We start from the raw sequence: 19,515 nt of genomic DNA, 5'->3' as shown, positions 1-19,515 counted from the left end.
CTGGAAGCCAGCCCCAGTGTCCTCTAGCTGGTAGTTCGGAGTAATTTACATGTACCCTTCAGGCTCTTCCTGTTTTTATTTGTATCATTGTTATTCATGTATGTTGACTACCTTCCAGGTGAATGAGGGTGGGGGGAGATCACATGCATCCCTCTTTGTATTCTCTAAAGTGCCTGTCATTGCCCCTTGGCTGAATGCATGCCCAGTACATATCTTCTGAAAGAAGACAATTCTGGGAGTGTTACAGGATACTTTGACAGAGAGACAGGACACGGAGGCAATAAGCAGGAAGTAGCGTTTATTGGTGCTGGCACCTACCGGCTCAGCGGATTCACACCCAAAGGCTGAGCCCCAATTGCAGCGGGGCTTAGCCTTTTATACACATCTTCTACTGCCTCATAGTAAAGTGTATTTTGATTGGTTAGTGGGCTGTAAAAGGAATGACCAAGCAGGGCCTGTGGTCTGTGCCATGTCAGCTGTGAAAAGACCCTTACCTATTATGGGAAGGGAAGTGAACAACCTTCAATCATTATAGGAAACGGTTAGCTCAGCCTCCGCTACCACAGGAGCCTACCTTGAGTATTAGAAAAAGTAGGCATGGAGAGGTATCCTTTTATTCAGAAAACATTTGTTTACTCTGTTAACCTTAAATATTGGAAGAAAAATAAGAAATTGTTCTCTACCCTGAATTTTTCTTTTTCTATGCTTTCCTATCTTTCAATGAAATTATTTGATTTAAAAAAACAATTTATATAAGTATTTTGTGTTTCTAAACAAACAAAAGCTTTAAATCTAAAAAGAGTGGTAAAAATAAGAATTACAGATATTTTAGATTTTTTAGGAAATTTTCTTCCAGGCTTCTGTAATTACACTCAGATCTCCCCTTTCCCCAAATCTTCAGTCAAACTCTGTTTTACCATGAGGTAAAAGTTTTGCTCTACTTTGTATCTCTAGGTCAGAATTAAAACTCACTGCCACAGGTATATTTTTAAAAGATAAGAACGACTTTAAGGGTATAATTTCTGTGGCCAGTGGTACGAATGGCGGAATGTAAATATGGAGCTATATATAGGGCCCCAGGCCTTTACAATAAGAATAAATGTTTGTTCTCAGGTATCAGCTATTTATTTATTTATTTATTTATTTTTAATTTTTTTTTTTTTTTAGTTCTTTTGAAAGTTACAAAAATGACCCAAGCTGTTGGAGTAGATACTTGTTCATTAGAGGAGAGAAGGCTAAATTCTTAGAATACAGAACAATTCCATTTTGGGATTGGCTAATTAATTTAAGCAGGGTCCATCTTAAGATGTACCTCTAGTAGAGGCTTTTCTTTGTCTACACAAGTTTCATACCCTCGGGCCTTAAGAGGTACCAAGAGTGCACGTAGTATGTGCTTCAGGTGGTTTTCCAACTGATTGGATGCCCGAGTGCGTGCAACCAGAATACCAGTCTGATGGCTCTTGTTGCCAGTCCTTCTGAGTGCCTTACTGGATTCACTATTTCAGAGAGTGTCCCTGAAAGAGAAGTCATAAACCTTTCTGTATTTGAAATTTAATAAAGCGTGAATCTCCATTCTATGCACATGATCATTTATCTCTCTCATGGCCATTTTTACCTTCATTTATAGATTATGAGTTTCCTGAGGTCTAATTCATATTTGTTTTTGTATTCCTATAGTGCCTAGAATGGAGCTTAGTATATAACAGGCATTCACTAAATGCTTGACTGAATGAGTCAGTAAGTGAGTGAATTTGATCCTCTTTTGTTATCTTTAGTTTACCTCTGGAGTTTCTGTAGGAGAAAAGACAGTGACCTAATTCCATTTTTTAAGGCCCTGGCTGCCTCAAGACATTGACACTGTCCTGCCTTTCTGTAATACTCCTCATGCTAAGTAATCCCAATTCAGCTTATTATTTCAGAACTGTTTACTTCTCTAACTCATCACATTTCTTGTCTCCAGTTTCTCTGGGTGCCCTGTCCCATTTGATTATCTTGTGTACTGTAGCTATGCTGCTTAGAGCTGAGTGCATCAGGCCTTTTTCCACACTTTTCTTTCAGGGGTCACTAATGCTTCTCCTGAATAAGTCTTGCTCAGCAGCAAGGGATAAATCGCTTCACGAACCTGTTCTTCTTGTGTTTCCTATCTCACTTCTGATGTCATCACCATCGATCCAGTCCCCCAAGCTAGAATTGTTAGAGTCATCCTCAACTCCTGCCTCATACTCTGCATCTAGTTGGCCTGTCAAATTTCCATCCAAGGTATCTCTGGATTTTATCTCTTGTCTGTTCCATTGCTGCATGTCAGTCCCTATCATCTCTTCTTTATTGCACATAGCTTCTTAATTGGTTCTTAGATTTTTCTTATCTATTGAAACATCCCACCATATAACTGCCAGAAGTTTTCTTTCTAAATCCCACATCTGAGTATGTCCCTTCTCGGTCTAGAAACCTCTGAGGGCTCTCATCACATACAGGACAAAATTCAGACTTCTTTGCAGTGGCATATAGCACCTGTAGTAATTACGTAGGAGAATGTGCTTGTTCTTAAAAGATATACATGCTGAAGTATTTAGGGGTGAAACGTTTTGTTATCTGAAACTATCTTCAAGCAAAAGAAAAAAGGGTATGAATGTGTGTGTGTGTGTCTACAATTGGCCTTCAAACAACACATAGTCAAAAATCCACATATAACTTTTGACTCCCCCCAAATTTAATTACCGTTGACTGGAAGCCTTACCAATAGTGTAAACAGTTGATTGGCACATATTTTGTATGTTATATGTATTATATATACAGTATTCTCACCATCAGGTAAGCGAAGGAAAAGGAAATGATTAAGTTACTAAGAAAATAAAGAAGAGAAAATATATTTATTGTAGTTATTGAGAAAAGCCACATATAAGTGGACCTGCATAGCTCAAAATCATGTTAAGAGTCAACTATAGATAGAGCTAAAGCAAATGTCAGAAAATATTATGAATCTAAAGATCATATCATAGAAGTTTCTATTGTATTACATTTATATCTTTTTCTTTATAAGTTTGAAGTAGTTAAAAATGAAAATTGGGGAAAAGACTCTTCATATTCTGGCCTCAGCCTGCCTTTCCAGTCTAATTTCCAGCAAACTCCACCCACACACAAATTTTTCATGCACTAGTATCTGCACACATACACTCAAGCACATGTTCCACTCATGCCAGATTTTCACTGAAGCCACAGTATGCCATGCTTTTTTATGCTTCTGATCTTTTGTTTATGCTATTTTGTCTGAAGTGGTCTTAACCCTTGTCTCCTCTACTCATGGTACTATAATTATAAGACACTGCTAGATAGTACGTCCTCCAAGAAGTTTTTCCCAGCACCCCCCAAAAATATTTGTATATTTGGCTATTCCCTTCTCTGTATTTTTTGTAGCACTTTGCACAACTTCTAAAATAGGACACCAGTACTATAATTATGGGTTTGTATAGGTCAGAACCATTAGACGGGATAAGGATCTTAGGATCCCTGGTGTCTTAAACAGAGTGCCTAGTGTAGTCACCCCCAGAGTGTTGTTGGGCAAACATAGTTACTTGCTTCTGTTATTAGTGTCTGGCCAGCACTGGCTCCCAAATACTGACTTAATGAGTGATCATCTTATAACACACCTGGATTAAATTTTACTTACCACCACCCTCCCCCCCAAAAAAATAGGTTCATTTTTCTCTCCCTGCCTTCCCCCATGGGTTCCTTGGCTCTTTAGTTCTTTATACTTTTAATCTGCTTTATAGAATAGATGAAGTTTAGGATGTTAGAGTGGGAGTCTCAGAGATTCTCTATTAAATGGTTCTCAGTCTGAAGGGGCTCAGTTGTGCATAATTTGAAACATCTCCCCAGGAGATTTCTTATGCTCATCCCGGGTTAAGGACTGTAGATCTTTTCCTACCCTTTCATTTCTGTAGTGAGGAAGTGGGTTCCTAGAAAAGTTAATTGGTTTGCCTGCGGTCATCCAGCTAGAAAACAGCAGAATGAGGACCCAAACAAGGGTGTGCTTATTCTCAGTCCAGTGCCCACTTTTCTGTACCATGATATCTCCCCAAATCAACCTCATGGCAGCTTCCTTCTCCCCTGTCATATTACCAAGGACTTTCAAAGACCAAGAGGACAGCTTTTCTTGAATTTAGAAGTATTCCATTTCTTCATTGCTGTCCCAAGTCTGAGGCCTCTTTTATTCAGAATTTCTAATCCGATCAAGTAGAAGTTTCCTACTCAACAGGACTAATAGAGATTAAGGGGGAAAAAAAGACAAGGTGAGAATGCTAACAATGTTCTGAATTTGTTTCTTTTTCCAGCATTTAGAGTCTGAATGTCTCCACATCGTCTGAATTTGCTTTGATTGATTTTACAATTATTTTTCAGAGACTCCTTGCTTCTGTTTTTTTAAGAGTAGAGGAATACCGAGACTGAACACCGTGCTTCGAGAGGTTGAGCTGGGAGACTAACAAAGGCGGTATTATACTGTGCACGGCAAAGCCAATAAATGAATTCAGGAGACACCTAGATGTGTTTCTAGAGGAGAGCTTGAGGGGGAGGGGTCTGGCGAAAAGGCAGAAAGGTGGGATTAAGATAAATTAAAATTGGGCCAGCATTTGGATAAGGGGACAGTCTCTTCCTGTTCCCACCATTGCTTAAAACTTTTCATTCTGCTTAGTTGAAACGTTAAAACTAGTCTTTTCCATGTACCTCATAGTCATGCTCCCATCCCCCACTCTCTACCTAGGAAAATAACTTAGTTTTAAGGCTATTTTGGCCTGATACAGCAGTGCTTATTATTTGAGTGCTATATCTATTAGATGTTCTAGAGAATCGTAGACTGTTAAAACTGGAAAGGAACATTGAAATAATCTAGTCCAGAGATTCTCAAAAGTGTGGACCCCAGACCAACAGCCTCAGCATCACTTAGGAACTTGTTAAAAATGCATGTTTAGGGCCCCACCTTGGATCTGCTGATTAGGAACTCTGGAAGTGGGACCCAACAATCCGCATTTTAACAGACCTTCCAGTTTGAGACCTACTGTTCTTGTGTGAGTTTCATTTTTAACTGATAGAGAAACTGGCTCTGAGAGAGCCGAGTAAGTCTAAGTTAGATACTAACTGAAGAGCAAGAACTCAGGTCTCCTGATTGCCTGCCTTGCCTGCTAAAAAGAGCAAGATGTGGGTATGCACGTGACATGTGGAGGTTGAGAATTCCAGCATAACACAGAAATAGAGCTCACCAATACTAATGGCTAACATTTATTGAACATGTTCTCTGTGGTATACTTTACAAGCACCATTTGAATTTTACATCTTACAACAATTTTACAACAGTCTTATCTGTGAGATAGGTAATAGTTCTATCTTAATTTTACAAATGAAGAAACTAAGGCTCAGAGAGGTTAGTGTATTAGTTTTCTGTATTTACTGTAACAATTTACCACAAACTTGGTGGCTTAAAACAACAGAAATTTATTCTCTCATAGTTTTGGAGGCTAGAAATCAGTTTCACTGAGCTGAAATCAAGGTATTAGCAGAGCCAGACTCCTTACAGAGGCTGTAGGGGAGAATTTGTTCCTTGCCTCTTCCAGTTTCTTGTGGCTGCTAACATTCCTTGGGTTGTGGCCACATCACTCCAATCTCTGCCTCTGTGGTCATGTTATCTTCTCCTCTTCTGAATTCCAATGCCCTCTGCCTCCCTCTTAGAAGGATCCGTGTGATTACATTTAGGGCCTGTTTGGATAATCCAGGATACTCTCCCCATCTGAAGATCTTTAATCATAGCTGCAAAGTCCTTTTCTGCCATAAGTCTTCCAGACTTAATATTTATAGATTCCAGGAATCAGGATGTAGATATCTTTTGGGAGATCATGACTTAGCCTACCAGTCAGGTAACTTAATCAGATTTACACAGTAAATATGGCAGTTCGGATTGGAACCCAGACTCCAGAGTCCATCCTCTTAAATCACCACTCTGTACTCTCTGATCATTACTAAAAACTATAGCTCTCACATCAGCATTAAGATTTGAAAGTGTTGTTTCCTTCTTCCTCTAACTTTCATAACTTTACTTGTCACATAACGCTGAACCTATAAGTTCTTTAGTATCTCTGTATGTTGATCTTGACTTAGTTAAATTGTCAGCTCCTAGAGGGCAGAGGTTGTATCATTTTTTAATCTTTTTTTTATCTTTTTATATCTCCATTTAAAAAATGGAGATAAAATTCATAAACCATAAAATTCACTATTTTAAATGTGTTTTTTGGGTAAATTCACAATGTTATACAATCACCACCACTATCTAATCCCAAAACATTTTCATCACCTCAGAAAGAACGTTGTGCGCATCAGCATTCACTCCCCATTCCCCCTTCCCCCAGCCCCGGCAGCCACTACTATACTTTCTGTCTCTATAGATTTACCTATTCTAGGCATTTCATATAAACGGAATTATATAATATGTGGCCTTTTATGTTTGGTTCCTTTCACTTAACACAATGTTTTTAAGGTTCATCCATATTGTAGCATGTTTCAGTACTTAATTACTTTTTTAGATAGCCTTGTATGGATTATACCACATTTTATTATCCATTCATCAGTTGATAGATATTTGGGTTGTTTTCGTTTTTTAGTCTTTATGAATAATGCTGCTATGAACACACTCACGTATAAGTTTTTGTCTGAACATGTTTTCATTCTTTTGGGTATATACCTAGGAGTGGAATTGCTGGGTCATGTGGTGACTCTATGTTTAGCTTTTTGAGCAACTCAGATACTGTATCTTATATCAAGTTATTTGAATTCCTAGCATGACATCCATTGTTCATTTGTTTATAATGAAATAACATTCTCACAATATGTAGTCTTAATCATATTTCTCATCTTGCTGCCAAATAAATATTTACACTTACAATTTTCAGCAATAAGGAGAAGGGGTGGCGTGGTATAATGGAAGGAGTTCTGGCCAGCCCGGCCACTCTCTGGGTGAGCTTGAGTAAGTCAGATCACCTCACCTCTCTGGGGAGGAGAGCTAGATGATTTCTAAATTCTCTTCCAGACTTAACATTCTGCAGCTCTGTGAAAGTCTGAAAAGCTAGCCTTGTATTAAATCCCAGAGCTTGTGTTCTGTTTTTTTAGCAGTTCATCATTCTCTGTCTGATTCCTGTTCCCAGACACAAACAAGGTTTTACCCATCTATCCATTCATTTTACTGTGGCCTGCTAGCTTCCAGGTACTCTGCTAAGCACTGGAGATACAAAGATGACAAAGATTCTGTCCCAGACTCCCGAGTGTAGTAGGAGAAGACAAATATATAAACAAGTGATTATAGTATTAAGAGATTATGGTATTTAAAAATTTCTGAAAAGGCTCAGAGGAGAAAAACTTGGGGTAGATGACATTTGGGTTGTACCTTTTCAGGTAAATGCTTGCTAGACAAGAAGAGCATCCCCAGCAGAGGAACAGTGTGGGTAAAGGCAGAGTGGTGTGAGAGGACAAAGCATGTTTGCCTTTGTTTGGTGACTTTGCCCCTTGTTTTCTTGCCATGGTGAAAGCAGACTCTCTCTTTATCCAGACTAACTCCATTTTGAGATCCTTCTGTGTCCAGTGTTTGCAGACTCATTGACTAAAAAGGTCTGCAAACTAACATATTTTATCTAAGTCTTGGTCACCCATAGTTCTTCTTCCCTGTTTCTTAAGGAGACTTCAGACTCAATTTCTAAGGAGGTTCACTGACTAAGGAGCTTTGGTCAAGATTTGGGTTTTCTCCATAGCACCAGCTTAGTTTGGACTCTTACAAATGCCCTCTCGTCCCTTGAGAGTTTTAGTTACATAAAAACATTAGGAACATAAAATTTTACAATATGATCAGCACAAACTAAATTTCTAACCTTTGACTAGAAGCATATATGGAAAGCTTTGTGTTTTAAACTGCCCCCTTCCCAGCCTCCTAGCCTTCATGAGAGGTCATTGTACAGCTCTTTCCATGGTCACTGTTCTCTTCTCTTTTACTGGAGGGCAAAACTAGGGCAGAGAAATAATTTTTATTCACTTCTGAAAGGTTACAGTAATAAAGAAACTCTTGTTAACATCAGAGAACGTTGCAGCCAAGAGTTTTCACAGTCTGGCATTGTTTATTTTACATGTAATTTGGAACCTTCTGCACTCTTAAAATATTGGCACAAAAATGTTTTAACTGTTGAAGTACTTCATTGCACAGCAGTAGTGTGGTGTCAGAGGGGCAGCAGGGCTCTGGAGAGCTGTTTGCCCTGTTCCTGTTGGAGAGAGAAATGGTATAAGCGTGCGTACATGTGAATGTGTGTGCAAATTCACATTTGCTAGTATATATATGAGCCTCTGTATTTAGAATGAAGAACTTTCTCTGCCCTGATGAACTTATATGCTTCCCTTTATTTGACAATGAGAATGGTATTACAATCCTGCTTCCTTGTCGCATGGCTGCCAGAAAGAACAGAGCTTCTCTTTAGATCTTTTGATATAATTTTCATTATTCCCTTTCTCTCTCACACACACTTTATTACTGAACTCTTTTTTTTTTTCACTTCTGTTTTGGTTGAGGTACATACTCTGGACCAAACTCTGTTCCAGGCATTTTTTTCAGACATCATCTCATTTTATCCTTACAATTAGAGGTGAGAGTGTCCCCATTTTGCAGTGTAGAACTGAGGGGCAGAAAGGTTAAAGGACTTGGTTGTGGCCACCATAGTAATTCACAAATCCAGATCTGATTTTAAAATTTTTGCTGTTTTGGCCTTACCACATGCCTTTTATTATAAGGCAACCTGAACCTTTTTTTAGAAGTAGATAGAATATAAGTAATAAATTACTGAACTAATGACTAACTCATCCATTGATAAGAGCAAAGTCACTGTGTTACATGAGATAATAATACACAGAAATATCTGGCTCCATCAAAGCGTTTTTGTTGTTGTTGTTTTCTTAGGGTGAAATTAAGATTTGAAAACAATTGAGAAGAATGCTAGACTGGTGATTGGGCTTCCTTAGTTCCAATCTCAACTTTGCTCTCAGGATTTGGAGTACCTTCTTCCTCCAACAGACTCATGTCCTGTGGGCTTAAAATAGAGCTGTTTATTAACCTAGCTCTCATTGAAACTTGGGGATTCCTCAGTCCCAACCATGCTCTCTGTGACTTACCTCGTCTGGAGATGGTGGCCTGCTGCCCTATAAGCTATTTTTCCTCTAAATCTGGTACTTTTCTTCCTTGGCTTCCAAAATGGAGCCTTGGCAAAAGAGACAAAGGTTATCCACACCAGATGAGCTCTGCAGAGCTGTCACCAAAGCTAGGCCCTTCTTTAGGAATCTCTGGCAAGGGTCTCCTTCCCGTGCAGGAGTTCCACTCCAGCTCTGAGAAAAAGATGCTCTGCTGGCATGTATGTATACCATGACCACTATGATGTATGTATAGCATGACCACCATGCCCTGATCTTCTATTCCAGCCAGCCAGAGGCCCCCCGCACCCTCTGGCCCTGATCCACTTTTTAGTGCCCACTAGTAGAACAAGAACCTTTCAGCCCTTCTTTGCTCTCTCCTGTTTTGGAAGATACTTACCTTTGGCTTCTTGATCCACAAGGACAGTCCCTATGACAGAGAATCCAAATTAGTACATATATATGCAATTTTGGGCCCGGGAAATAGGCCATTCCCCCCCCAATTTAGTGAGGGCTCCTGTGTTCTGCTGTTCACCTATAAGATGTGGGCACTTAGTGCTAAAATGTCCAAAGGCCAGCACTTAGTTTCCCAGGCAGTTACCTTCCATTGCATGGGCTTTGGAGCCAGGGAGACCTGGGTTCTAATCTCTGCTCTGCCATAGTATGGCCTTGAGACCCTGGGCAAGTTTCTTTACCTCTCATTGTCTCCATTCCTTCCTCTAAAAATAAGCCACACATAGTGTGTAACTTAAACAATATGATGCTAGTAAAGATTTAGCATATTGCTTGGAATATTTTCGGCACTTGATAATATAGGTACTATATTTGGACCTTTTCTGTGGCACCTGACATAGGCTGCCTTGTTTTAAAAGGATTTATTTGTACATTTCTCATAACCCACTGGATTGGACTGGATTCTGACTTTCTGGAGGACGGAGATTATATCTTTCTTTCATCTTTGTATCTCCTGTTCCCCCTAGCCCGGGTCATATGCATAGCAGGCACTCAGTCATTGTTGGCCGAATCTGTTAGGATGACTTGGACGGCAGGGCAGGCATGAAAGTTTTAATTTCTCCATCTGAAATCTGGGGAAATAATAACCCCTTATTTTGGAGCCTTTGAGGACAATTTAAAACGATATGTGTGAAGTGTTTGGAGCCCTTTGAAAGGAAGGTACTGGGGAAATTAATGGTGTTTTTGCTGTTCTTGGGAAAGCCCTTTGTGGTTCCCAGCGAATAAATTACTTGGAGTGAGTTTTCTAACACCTCCTACTCTGCTCTGTTCACTGAGGCTTTTTTTTTTTTTAATAACTGCTTTAATGCTTCTTTGCTCTGACTTATAAAGATATATATTTTTGGTTTTGGACTTTTGACCCCTTTCTGCTCTCAAGAGAGAAATTTCTATCAGAATAATAAAAGGTGTAAACTGTGTGTTGCCCCTTTTCTGGGCTGTGAGCAGTTCAGCTGCTGGGGTTAAGAATCAGCAAACTGGTGGTGTGTGCATGATTGTGGGGGAAGTAAGAGACAATTCCCATTAAGTGCTCAGGGACCTTCAAGTGTCTCTCACACTTCTACTTCTCATCCTTGTCCCATACCCTTTTTCTAAGATTCTTTGGATATCAAGTAAACTTCATCTTTGGTATTTTGGGTATGTATATTTATGGCCATACTTCTTCTCTTTCAGACACAGACAATGTTTATTGTCTGCTGTGCGTTAGGTCCTGGGCTGAGTTGTCTGCCAAAGAGCCTCCCTCTAGAGGAAGGAGAGGATGGGAAGTTTGAAAAACCGCTCACTAGTCTTGGGTATGGAAGAGTAGGGTCTCTTCTAATGGCTGGGATCCACCACTAATCAGCAGACTCAGATCAAGAACCTGGACCAGGTTATTTCTAACAGACCTTCAAGCTTGTACAAAAAATCTGAGAAAAGAATTTTCCAATGCAGGGTAGAATTTATAGAAGTGAACAGCAGTTTGCAGACTTCCTACTTATTTTCCAAGCCTCTCTTGCCCTGTAGCCCTGAAGAATTGGCCCTGTTCCTACTATCTTCATCTCAAAGGCCCAGAAGAGATTAGAATGGTTTGGGGACAAATGCGGGGTTCAGAACATGCTAGAGTTTTCTGGTGTGAAGCAGTGGGTAGATATGGATGTTAGAAGAATCTCACTTGGTGGTGACCCCTGAAATTTCTAAAGGAAGTCCAGACTGCTCTGGCTGATGGCAGGAAGCCCCAGTCAGGGCTAGCCCTAGCTGGTCAGAATTGCATAGCAGTCAGTGTTTATATTTTGTGCCATTTCAATGACCAGCAATCTCTTTGAAGCTTGATAGCCGCAATAATGATCCTAATTCACCCCTTTCCAGTTGAAGACACTTGATCCTGGCAAAACACATGGTTTGTTCAGTGTCACATATTAGTAGCAGAGCAGAGACTAAACTCATGTCGATTTATTCTGTTACTCTTTTCATTACATTATGCTATGAACTTTGCCATTCCCTAGAGCTACCATACATGCCCTTCATTTTGTCTTTCTATCTTACAGACGGACCTTTTCTGACCTTTTTCTCTTAAGGTCAGTTCCAGTGTCTAGCACAGTGCTTAGTACATAACTGGCTTTCATTAAATCTTAGTGAATTGAATGAATGAACTTAGAGAGTCCATCCCGACCCTCATTTTCTAGAGTGGGTTCTCACCTATAAACTAATTCATATTTAATTGTTAATGGATGCTAATAAGATAATGGTTTAATGGTCAGATAACATTTGCATTTTAATGAGGGCTTTCTGTAAATAGTGTGTTCAGAAAAGGGAGTGATTGCAGTAGCTCTGTGAGGAGCTCTTGAAGTGATGCAAGGTTAATGACGCCCCTCACTCTGTGTTCTACTACAGAGTAGGCATCTGTCTGCTCCTTTCTCTTATGAGTTTAGCCCCTCAATGGGCATTACTAGGAGGCAGTGGCTCTGCTAAGAAGTGGATGGCTGTGTGAAAAAGTTATGGAACCTAGGGGTCAGATCCAGGATACAGTAGAGCCAGACAGTGATTGCAGCTGCCCTGGATGTGCTGTGAGTATTTCTGAATCCATTGGTGAGGCAGCTATAATACTCCTCTTTCCTGTTGTTTCCCTAAAATTCTGGGCGAATGACCCTGTGGGGTTAGTTAGACCTGTAGGGGCCTAGCTAGAAAGGAGGGACTTCTTCCTCCATGTTGATTGCCATCTGTTTAGTTGTTCATTTCTGAGTGGCAGTGATACGAGCCGTAAGTGTAATAGGTCTGGTTTTCAAAGGAGCGAGACGAACTACAAGTAGCTCTTCTTTAAAACACTTAAAACCACTTTAAAAAAAAAAAAACAGGTAAAAAACCACTAGCAGGACTTCAGCTGTCTTACTGATACACATATCAAATCCTGACCTAAATTCACTGTCAGCGTCTTCACTGGCTCCCCTGCCTTTTTATCTCAGATCCATCCTGCAAATCATTCAACAGCCTGGCTCATCTTTCTAAACACACTTATATCAAGTACTCATCACGCAGAAACCCACAATAGCTCCTTGGTGCCTGCTAGATGTGCATCATACCCCTTAACTTGTCTTCAAGGCTGTCTGTGATTCACCATCATTTTATTTTCTACCTGCAGAACTTTTCTTCCAGTCTCTGCCTGTCCATATTCTACTGACTCCCTCCTGAAATCTTCCCTAACTACTCCAGGTTTACATTTGTGTTTTATTCTACCAATACTATTATAAATTTCTTAAGTTCAAGGATTATGGGGCATCCTCAGGTAACCTCCTCGAGGCCCAACACAGAGCAAGGCATAATGCTTCTCGATTCAACAAGTAGTTTTATTGCATTGCAAGAGGGCTCCAAGGGTGGAATAGAAGTAAAGATAATCCTTCAAAAATTGACTGCGTATTGAGACATGTGGGCTATGTATATGGGTAAAACAAAATCTGAATAATATTTTCTTTATCAATTTTCCTCAGCTATCCCACTCACCCTTTCATCCAGCATGGTGATGCAAAGCAGAGTGATATATATAGAGGCATGAGGCTTCCCATTCTTCCTTATAGTTCCCAAATGCTCTGTACCACCATGAAGTGTTCACTCAGTACCTGCTGTGTGCCAGGGACTGTGCTGGAGATACAGATGGGACCAAAACATGGTCTTTTCCTCTAGGAGTTTATAGTCAGTCTTCCGTCATCTGTCCTTGGTTCTGTCCCTGAGCAGTTTCTCCTATTTTCATATCAGTGCTTTGCTGCTTTAGCAGCAACAGGTTCCCACCTATCCCCACATCTGTACACCACAGCCCTGGGAAGTTCTCATTTTAAAGACCTTGAGTGACAGGATTAGGGCAGTAGCACTAAATTATCATCTAACATTCTATATATTTTATTTTGCTTATTGTGTCTCATCCTCTTTCTAGAATGTTAGCTCTAAGAGCTCAGGATGTCTCTTATTTACTGCTGTAGCCTCAGCTCCTAGAAGAGTGCTTGGTGCGTAATTAGCACTGAATGTACATTTGTTGAATGATGAAGGCTTTATTGATTTTTTTTCCCTCTAGGTCCAGTAGCATTATTAATTTGTATGGCTCTATTAAGGATTATTTCACTCATTCATTTATTTATTCAAGGGACATTTTTGTCCTTTACTACATGCTAATCCCTCAATGCTACTGATAGAGAGTACACCAGAGAGAAGTAATCTTACAGGGCTTACAATCTGAATTATGCCAAGAAGAGAAATGCAGTTGACTCTTTCCTAGGTTAAGTTCCAAACTAAATGGACGAGCAAGTAAGATATGAACTCACCTATTTGTTTTGTTTTTTCTTTCTGGAAACTTTCTTGAGAAACTTTCCCAGAACAGGGCTAAGAGAGATGGCAAAATGGTGTAGAAGACTAGGCAGCCCCCAGGTACTGAAGACTGCCAAGCCTACTTCTCAGGTGGAGGAGCGGGTTGGGTTTGTAAACTCCTTTCCCAGGCAGTATCACAGCAATTGAGAGTCCTTGGACACTGAAGCCAGACATTTTGGGCTTAGGTCCATCCCAGTGATGTGACCTTTTGACCTTGGTCAAGGTCCTTAATCTCTGTTCCTCAGTTCCTCTCTGTAAAATAGGGATAGCTATAGTACCCACCTTAGCTTACAGCATTGTGGAGGTTAAATGAGTTATCACATTTGAGACTCCGAACAGTGCTTGAGGGTTAGATAGATGTTTGCTGCTATTAATTTTATTACTTATTATTAAGCATTTTTATCTCATGATAATGTAAAAAGTAAAAGGAAAGGCAATTTTGCATCGTTTTCATGGAAAAACTAAGACTTAGAGATTTGTCTTTTCAGAGTCACAAAGTGGGGAAATAGAGCTCTTGGGCCCAGAATTTACTTAGATTTCAAGAGCGTTTCTTAGTTCTGGGTGGGACTTGAATCTGGGTGGGACAAATCACTAGAGAGAGCATCTTTTTAAACAAATACACTATTCTAATCAAGTTTCCTTTTTCCTTTAGATAAAACGTTTACCCTTTTAAGAATATTTTACTGAAAAAAAAGAGGACAAAAAAAATTATCCTAGAGAGATGGTGCCACTGTCAGAGCTCATAAGGCCAAGTGCCCATTCTGTTTTCAGGGAGTATCTGAACATCATGCCTTCTGTCACTCTTGCCTCCTCATTACTCAAGCAGGAGAGATTGTATCACTCCAACCCAGAATCTAGGCTCAGCCATTCTCCAGATACTTCTACAGGATTCTGTAAGATATCAGCTGAATGGCAATTCTGTTTGAGCCTTAAAGGGATGTTGGACTAGGAATCAGAAGACCTTGTTTTTGTGAACATCTCAACCATCTGTGAGCTGAGCGATAATTGGGAGAGTTCCTTGACCTTTCTGAGCCTTTGTTTCCTCATCTTTACCACAGGGAACAGTCTCTTTCTCAGATTACCACAGGGTCAGTATTGTGGAAATTGTACAGTAAGCAGTAAGGAATCGTCAGTGAAAGATAAGCATTCTTTGACCCATGGAGAAGAATAGAAACATCCACTTTACTCTTTGGAGCTATAGACTTTGTTCTGACCTCCTCTGCCCAGCTGGAGTCACCAGTTAACATATATGATTCATTTCATTAGGGTGGCCCATCTCTTTTGCTCCCCATTACTGCAGAGAGAGAGAAGGTGGAGCTATTTGATGAAAGGGCTAGGCATCTCAATATCAGGAAGGGGCTAGATTTTGGATCCTCTGAGAAAATGTTGCTATCCAGGCAATATGATACCTGTCTTGAAATCACTGAGTGGGAAAGGACTCTGGCTGGTATCAGTGAGCTCAGTGCTGCCTCTAGGTCCTGTAGGTTGTTTAGATCCTCAGCACTCAGGACAAATGACAATGCCCAGGCTCCATCAGCAGAGAGCTCACTAACTTGTTAATTATCCATTTTCCACTATTTGGCTTGTATGTTTATATGTTTGCGATGGCCAGTATTGATGGGGAACACACATCCCATGCATCCTGTAATTTTCCACTGTCCCCAGTCTGTGTAAATTTAATAGAAAATCATTAAAAAAGCAAAGTTGTGCCTGCAGCTTTTCTGCGCTCATAAATGTGGTCATGAGGTCCAGGTTGCAATTGGGAGCCTGCAAGTGTCTCTGGAAAGCTAAGGTATGTCCGCATCTTCTTGCTGACAGTAGTCAGTTCTCATGGCTGCAGGTAGAATTCAAAAGATCCAGGGGAGTGATATCCACTGACATGTAGTAAACAAATTACTGGAAAAGGGGCTTAGACCTGGTGTGCTATACTCCTGCTCTACTGGAGATGCCTGCCGGGCTCAAGCTGAATACACATCTTGCTCATATTACATCTTGTCCAAGTAAGATTTTCCATTACCACAACATAGGAGACATTGAGGGCACGGTGATTGCTAAAACCCTACAAGACTGGTTGTCTATGCTTAGTGCTGCCAGGGTCAGAAAGTCATCAGCTTATTGCATATAACCGTTGAATTCTTTCTTCAGCTAGCATTCAGTGCAGTCTGATTATGTGCAAGGCATGGCCATACCTTTTCTCCCATACATCCACTTGATAATCATACCCTGTGGCTCCTGCTGTAGACATTTCTCTTGAAAGCATTCTTTCCTCTTTATTCCTCTTGCCACTTATATGAATTTAGTTCCTTATCAACTCTCATCTGAGCCATGACAGTAGCCTCCTTTGGTATTCCTGCCTCTGGTCCTTCCCCCAACTTCATGGTCTGTACTTGTAGCATTACTTTTTGAAAATAAATCTGTCCATGCAACTTCCCTGTCTTAGAATTCTTGTCTTTCCTTCATGAGGCATTTAAGGCCATTTAAATCAAACACAAACTGCATTTCGAACTCTACCTTCTCCTTTTTCCCATCATGAGCTCTTTGTTACAGAATTTCCTCCAAAAATGCTATCTTATTCACCTCTCTGTGGCTTTGCACATACCATTCTTTCTGCCTAAAAAGTTCTAATTCCTGTTCACCACTTAATACGCAGCATAATAAATGTTGCCTCATCCCTGAAGCCTTTTAGCCTCCAGACTCACCATTGCCATTTTTTACATGCAGTATGCTAAATGTTTTAATCATTGGTGTGCGGTATCTTTCACATGAGATTACAAACTTCTTGAGGGCAGGTACTGTGTTTTGTTCGTCTTTTACCTCCATCATGTACCACGATGCCTAGAATATGGTAGACGCTCAATACATGCTTATTAAACATGTGCAAGGCAATGTAGAATTCTGCACCCAGACAGTGTATGGTTCTAGCAAGGAGCATAAATTACTTCATGATATCACTACTCAGAATGGGATAAGTATCATAAAAGAAGCTTTAATATATATACATGGGTAAGTCATAGATTGAAATATTTGTGGGAGAAGAACCATTTGTAATTGGAATTTTATTTGGTAAAATATACATAGTATTTATCATTTTAATCATTTATAAGTGTACAGTTTGGTGGCATTTAATACATTCCAATGTTCTGAAACCATCACTACTATCCCCAAAACTTTTTCATCATCCCTAACAAAAACCTCTGTACACATTAAATAACTCCCCCATTTCCACTCCCCCAGCTGCTGGTAGCCTCTGTTCTACTTTCTGTCTATGAATTTGCCTATCCTAGGTACCGCATATAAGTAGAATCACAATATTTGTCCTTCTATATCTGGCTTATTTTACTAAGTAATATTTTCAGGGTCCATCTATGCTGTAGCATATATCAAAAATTCATGACTAGGTAATGTTCCATTGTATATATATACCATATTTTGTTTATTCATTTATCTCTTGATGAACACTCAGGTTGTTTCTACCTTTTGGCTGTTGTAAATGATGCTGTTATGAACATTGATGTACAAACATCTGTTTCAGTCTCAGCTTTCAGTTCTTTTGGATATATATTTAGGAGTGGAATTACTGGATCAGTCAGAGAGTAGCTCCGTGTTTAACCTTTTGAGAAGTCACCAAACTGTTTTCCATAGCAGTTATACCATTTTACATTCTCACCAGCAATGCATGATGGTTCCAGTTTTTCTACATCCTCGCCAATGCTTATTTATCTTTAAAAAAAAAATTATAACCATTCTAGTAGATATGAATGGCATTATCCTTTGCTTCGACTTCAGTTGTTTTGCTAATTGATTCTACCTTGATTATTGGCCATTAGTGACCACTAATAAACTGTTTTCACTTTCCAAATCTTGTGTTAAACAACAGAAAACCGAAGCCTGACCAAAACTTTCATGCACTGGCACTTGTTAGCAGGACATAAGCCCTTTCTTAAACTTGGAATTATGAGCAGAATGGCATTTCTTAGGAAGTTTCCTAATTATTCTTTCTTAGCATTTGTTATAAGGCAAGGATCAAAGCTCTGTTTAATTGTCTAACCTGTTCACTGCAGAGAGTAAGTTGGCTATTATCTTGTTAGACCAGTGACAGAGAAAAACTCAGTTGTCCTCTTCGTGTTTTCTTATCTTTGCAGTCTCCAAGTCCTTTCTCTGTTCAATCAGAAGTTCCCCTTTTTACTTCAAACTGATGTATAAGTCTTTTAAATCTAGAACTCTAGCAAGATGGTAGTAATAAAACTAGAGGTAGTCTTGAAACTTATTTCATGGAAGAGATTGATTTTAGAGGGGTGTGGGGTTTCAGAGGCCATGTGAGGACAGACTAAAAGGACAGGAGTTGGGCCCTCTCAGAGTAGAGTTGTGTTTGAAAACCATAAAAACAGCAGCAGCATGGACACATACTTGCTCAACCCCTCCCCAAATCCTTGTACTCAGGGCACTTTCTTGATATTTGTAAAAGTACATGGGCATCAATAATACGAGAGGTAATTACAACAAGAAATATTATATTGATTCCTTATACGGTCATATGCCATCTTTGCCCTCAAAGAGCTCACAGTCTAATGCAGTGGGGGAGTGGTACACAGCTTATAAACAGGTTATTAAAATAGTACAGTAGTCTACGGTCATGCCATCCTGAACACTCCCGATCCCATCTGATCTCGGAAGCTAAGCAGGGTTGGGCCTGGTTAGTATTTGGATGGGAGACCACCTAAGAATACCAGGTGCTGTAGAAGTAAAAATCATAAATAAATAAAATAAAATAGTACAGTAAGTTTTCCTGGTAGAAATATTAAAAACTAGAGAAGGAGAAAGCAACAAGCTTTGGAGGACTTGAAAGGCTTCACAGAAAATAAGGTGATGACTTTTCTATAAAATGAGGATAATAACACCCCTTTTTTTAGGGTATTTGTGAAGATTGAAGAGATAACACATATAAAGGTTATAATACAATTGCTGGCACATGGTAGGTATTCCACAAATGTTAGCTCATGTTATTATGTTATTATGGAGAGGTTTTATGAAATTAATGAATGATAGTATATCCATTGATTGTAAGCAACAGAGACTGACCTCTGCTAATTTAAGCAAACAGGGGAATGTATTGGAGGGTAACAAAGCTCACAGAATGGAAAGGATAGTTTATCAGTAGGCCTCAGGAAGGAAGCTTAGGGATCCTAGTTTTAGGAACAGGAACTTAGTACAGTCTCTTTGAGATAATCCAACTTCAGCTGCCTTTTATCTTTGGATAGCTCTACTCGGAGGTGAGAGTCTGATTAGATTAGTTTGGACTCTGTGCCCACCTCTGTGATGAGGAGACAAGGTTCTAGGATCAGCAGCCTGTCAACTCATATGGAGTTGGGGAGTAGGTCCCAGTCCTAAGGAAGGGATGCAGAGACAATGAGTGATATTCACCTCAGTATCAGAGTACCTCTAAGATCTACTGATCCCTTGAGGTTGATGATG

The 19,515-nt window shown here is 39.8% G+C and overlaps 1 protein-coding gene and 1 non-coding gene across 4 annotated transcripts in view; both read left to right on the top strand.

Moving 5' to 3' along the window:
• Positions 1–19,515, top strand: part of UQCC1 (ubiquinol-cytochrome c reductase complex assembly factor 1) — an 85,149-nt gene that overhangs the window by 47,870 nt on the left and 17,764 nt on the right. The window lies entirely within an intron of this gene.
• LOC120604234 (5S ribosomal RNA) lies at positions 18,667–18,785 on the top strand. The gene has a single exon (XR_005653270.1). It is a non-coding gene; the product is annotated as a 5S ribosomal RNA (ribosomal RNA).

This window comes from Pteropus medius, unplaced genomic scaffold (genome assembly GCF_902729225.1).
Source record: "Pteropus medius unplaced genomic scaffold, Ma_sr-lr_union100, whole genome shotgun sequence".
Taxonomy (NCBI): domain Eukaryota; kingdom Metazoa; phylum Chordata; class Mammalia; order Chiroptera; family Pteropodidae; genus Pteropus; species Pteropus medius.
Note: the sequence above shows the minus strand (reverse complement) of the source record. Positions and strands in the feature narration are given on the sequence as shown.